This window comes from Ptychodera flava, chromosome 6 (assembly GCF_041260155.1).
Source record: "Ptychodera flava strain L36383 chromosome 6, AS_Pfla_20210202, whole genome shotgun sequence".
NCBI classification, from domain to species: Eukaryota; Metazoa; Hemichordata; class Enteropneusta; family Ptychoderidae; genus Ptychodera; species Ptychodera flava.
The window spans coordinates 8,267,846-8,273,412 of NC_091933.1; positions in this window are offsets into that span (position 1 = coordinate 8,267,846).

Here is a 5,567-nt window from a genome sequence, read left to right on the forward strand (position 1 = left end):
ACCTCTTTATTGTCATAGACAGTAACACGACCCCTTCAAATTGTGCTAATTTGCCGTTACAGACATTCAACTGAAAGGCAACTCAATTCAGTATTACCGACAGACTATGGCAACGATAGTGATATCCTTAGGCCTTAAGTACGCTACATCCTACAGGGAGATTTCAGGTTGTAATGATTTTAAGTTTGTGTTGTTCGCTCTCGGTATTGATTTATTGGATCGGAGAGGGTTTGCATTATAGCATTTGTTCGCAGCATCACGAGGTGTAAAAGCGTGAAAAGTATCATTCAAAGATCGGACAGATGTTGTATCATAATGACTGGGACGTTGACAGATGATAAAAGTCAACTTTCTGTGTTCCAGTTCTTTTACTATAGGTAAGCGGACGAGTAGGAGGCGGTTTACGGGATTTAACGGTACAGTTTGCCAGTAAAACTCCGAGGCCCGCAGGGCCGAGGAGTTTTATGGCAAACTGTACCGTGAAATTCCGTAAACCGCCGGCTACGAGTTCGCTTACCGTGTTATACCACGAATTTGTCGAGTTTAGAGCCTTGTTTGCACGCCGAAAGTTGTTATTTGTAATTTTAGTGCAGTGCAAGTTGAAACTTCGGCAAGAAAACATTGACGCGTTTTTACACCTTGTTGAACGAAAGTATAAAAAAATAACCCATGATTGGATAAAACGAAGTTGACATGTGTTGCTATTGTAGTGCGATGACGTGGTTGAGCACCTTGTTCGATTTGAATTGTATGAATTGTGTTTGATTGATTGGTTGGTTGAATGAAGTGAAAAGGTGTTTGCAGATCGACGTTAGAGTCACGCTTTGCTCATTTGGGTCGAAAACTTTGAGCAGCATACACGCAATTGCCGAGTCGCTTTACGTATATCGATATGGCGGATGAAGTACAAATGAAAGCCGTATCCGGTGCACTGCACCTACCAAAGCCAAAGATGGAAAAGAAGAGTCCCCCTGTCACGCCAGTGCTAACGGCCACAATCGGAAGACCAAGCTACACAGCCACGTCAGAGAAAGGCGCAACAGAAACTGCAAGTACAAAAAAAATACGTGTAGATCCACAATGACTGTGGTACTGCGTGTGTGTTTGCCTGTAGCTAGATTTAACTTTACCAAAGGCGACTGAAACCTCTACATTCAGTGTTGATAACTGACTTTGAAGTCTTAAATTTCAGCTTCGAATGATCGTGATAACAATAACCCTAACACAGAAGTGATATTTGCAATCAATACCGTTATTTCACGGTAACCTGTAATTGATTTCGAGATGTACAGTCATGCAAAATTAATTCAGTCCGGTGATTCTTTTAAAGTGTCTTTACTCTGTACTTAATGGTGAAATAAATTTCTTCTGGTATAATTTCTCGCATTTGTTTTTTTTTACTCGTCGCCACGTGACTTTCTTTGTTTAAAAAGTAAAAGTGTCCATTTTACATGTTCTTTTGTTTAAAAGTGTCCGATTTACTTGTAAATCGGACAGTTTTTAACAAAAGAACTGTCCGATTTACTAGTAAATCGGACACTTTTAAACAAAAGAACTTGTAAATCGGACACTTTTTAAACAAAAGAAAGCCAGGTGGTATATAATAAAATATTCGGTTATGGAAATAGAGAGCATGGTTAGAACAATGGGCACGAGGCGGAGAGTGGTATAACACAAGTTAATGGACCATCTCAGAGAGCCAGAAAAAGAAATATACATACACACCTGCACCCACACCCACCCACATCCACTTCCACCCATACACGTGCAAACAGACAGATGTATATACATACATATATATATATATATATATATATATATATATATATATATATATATATATATATATATATATATATATATATATATATTACACCTTACTCATTCAGCGTGCACTGCCATTGGTTAAATACGACTCACGTGACATGTAAAAGAACGTGATGATGCCCTCTGCGAATGCGATGATGCCATGCCCTGTGCGAACTTGATGATGCCCTCTGCATTTGATATTACAGGGATGACGTCATTTTACTTACTGCGCATCCTTTCTGCGCAAAAACAAATTGTGTGCAGTTGGCAACTTATGGCTGCGAAACGTCATGCAGAGCTGTCACTGGCACAGTTAGACGATATTTTGATGCAAGTAAACAGCAAACGAACGAAAATGGCAACAAGGAATGCAATTTCTGTGTTCAGCGACTATGCAAGCAACAAATTTGGATACGCCACCGAGGAGATCGGCAAACTTTAGCGGCAACCCTAGACTCGGCACTGACAACATTTTACGCTGAGGTCCGGACTCAGAAGGCGAACTGTACTCGAAGAAGTCTTTGTGTTTTTGTTTCTTTGCATGTTTGCTTGTTCGGTGTAATAAAAATAATACACATGAGAGCGAGGGCAACATCACGATTTATTGCCTACGCAAGGGATGGTGGTCATGATCGAAATACTGATGATGCCCGAGCCGTAGTATATATAGGCCTAAAATATAAAAAACGAACTCATAATTGCATAAAATATATCATGCCAGTCACGAATTACATAATTCAGTTGCAGTTTCTGGCGTACCCTTCGGCCGCATAATTTTAATATATATATATATATATATATATATATATATATATATATATATATATATATATATATATATATATATATATATACATATATATATTATATAAAACACAAATTACCTCAAGTACAAAGTAATAGTATCCGTTTCCTACTCCTAAGTTTCATGCATTCTGCAATCTCCAGATAGAAGGGAAAGGATTCTTAGACCTACGCTCTCATTTATATGCTTAAGACGTACCATTCTATATGTAGGTGGTGTTAAAATTTGACAAGTATTTTTTATCTTGATATCGACATTTTGAAATAAACTCAGAGCGTAGATTTGTCAGCATTGAAAATGTGCAGTGATTATGATATAAAACGATTGCATCGCTTGCTTATGTTACAGTAGATCGATGCTTTGTCAATAATTGACCACGAATGTCAAAGACATGGTCCTTGCTTTTTAAGCTCTCTCTCTCTCTCTCTCTCTCTCTCTCTCTCACCATATACATGGCCTGACAGAAGAGGCTCAGCGTCGGGCGGGGCTCCAAAATGCGAAACACCCATCGAGGCCATAAAGGTTTTATCATGTACTTTATTGATCTTAACAATATATCGCCAACAATAAGCTTATTGTGCATGTTTGTGTTACGAGACTTACAGAATCTTTTTGCTACAAGGAATAGGTATACACCTTTCACGTCATTATCAATAAGCTTATTTAAAACAACATTGCTTCGGGACGGCGTTCGACTCGCTCCCGCCATTCAGTGCACGTATAACCTCATTGCCCCCACCAACAGACAAGTATCGCATGAAGTCTTTTATTTGAAGTTGCGTATCACATACGCGGTAACAATAGTCTGCGTTTCGCTGGACGTAGGAGGGCGGTGACGTCATGAGCATTACATTTTCTTAACCCAAGATTAAAATATTGGGTGGGTTCACCTTTTAGCTTGTCAACCAGTCATAAGTTGAGTGATAATTTATGCAAATATATGCAAACCACCCGATTTCCTAGCTTCTCTTTTCTTCCAATTTGAAGATTTCCAAAGAATTTAACTGCACTCTGACCGAGTCAAATTTTCTGAAATTTTAAAATTATGTTCTTTCAATGCTATATAACAAAATTTCCATTTTAATTTGTTTGGCAATAAAGTTGTTAAATTTTGAAAAAGAGCCATACATGGACATAGACTCTTGTTTCAAGTAAAATATTACATTTCAGAAAATAGTGCCAAGTGTTTGACTTAAAGTAACGTTCATTATTAATACAAAAATTTAGTTTTTTACCCCAAATATACACCTTCTCGGTCGTAGGGCTTACGGGCCCTAGCACGCTCGGGCCCTTTCGCCGTACAATCTCGGTCCGCAAAACTCGTATCAGGGCCGTAACGATTATTTTTACTTTGCTCTTGAAGTAATTTGTGTTATTATTTTTAGCATCGAGCACTGTAATTTTCCAAGAGGACATCTGTATACTTCTGTGTGTGTGTGTATATATATATATATATATATATATATATATACATACATACATACACAACTGAGTTGATCAGGATAATCTAAGATATTACATTTCCACTACAAATTCGTTTCGTATAGGCTGCAGAGCCGCCTACACTCATCGGGTGGCTGTGATCGACTGAGACTTTAGGCGGGAAACGATTGCTATTATATATATATATATGTATTTACTACACAGACACAGAACAGAGCTTACAAAGCTATATAAACATGTCAAATTAGCAACTAAATACATCCTATTTTAAACATAACTCTAACTACAAGGGTACGATAATGCAATGTGCATTTGTATACAAGAAATTTGATAACTGAGTTTCGCCTAAAAGTGTCATTGCACTGTGTGTTAGTCTTCGGTGCAAACTTTGAACAATGTTGTCCCTGTGCTTTTATATATGTTTGACAATCGATATAAATGTATAGGATATAATGATCAGTAGTGTTTATGTGACCAAGTACTTGATTCAGAATTTCAACCAAAAGTGATATTTCACTATATACATTGTTGTCTATGGCGCAAACTAAGAACAATTTTCCCATTACAAAACCGGCAATATCTGTGCTTTTATTTATGTTAGACAATTGATATAAATGTACTTTACTAGGATATCGTGATGAAAAGTATTTATGTGACCAAGTACTTGATTCAGAATTTCACCCAAAAGTGTCATTTCACTTCACATGGTTGTCTATGGTGAAAACTCTAAACATTTTTTTTCAATACAAAACTGATAATATCTGTGCAATTATACATCTTTGATAACTGATATGAATGTACTCAACCAGAGTACAGTGATTTAGAGGGCCATTGTGATCAAGAAATATGATTTGCAGAATTTTTCATTTCCACACTTTGACAGTCATCATTACAGTGATCACAAGCACAAACTGTAAGTGATCACTAGTCATTGAAACACAGCTGTTTCATTGGATAACCTCAGAAAACGGGTTTATGAAAGATTGTTGTCTGTCGTGTTCTGAGTGATTTCTCGGTATCATTTACATTGAGTGAAATGTTGGAGCCCCTCCCCTTATGGCACTCGGGAATTTCAAGCCCGCCCCCTTGAACACTTTGGGGTTTTTTCATGCCTCCTTTTCTCTTCCACCCCTACCGTTGATAATTTTTGTTCCCTTAGCAGTCCCTTATAGTGCACAAAGCGCGTATGTCGACTTGATCGCATACAGACTAAAGCGTTGAGTGATAACTGTCTTCCCTTTACTTGGAAAGGATTTCTGAGACTTACATTACCGCAGTTAGGCCTAGTCTCTAGACTGGTGAAATGACTCGTAAATTCAGCTGTGTTCAGGTGATTCTGAACACAACAACTGGGAACACTGGTAATTTTGGCTCAGGGCTCGTAGCGACCAGGGGATAGTTCAGCAATAACACACTGAACACTGATAAAACAATAACGGTATCGGCAACAGCGACAGCAGAGACCGAAAGCCACGTCTGCCATAGCCTTCTTTCAAGTGCTTTGCTCTAA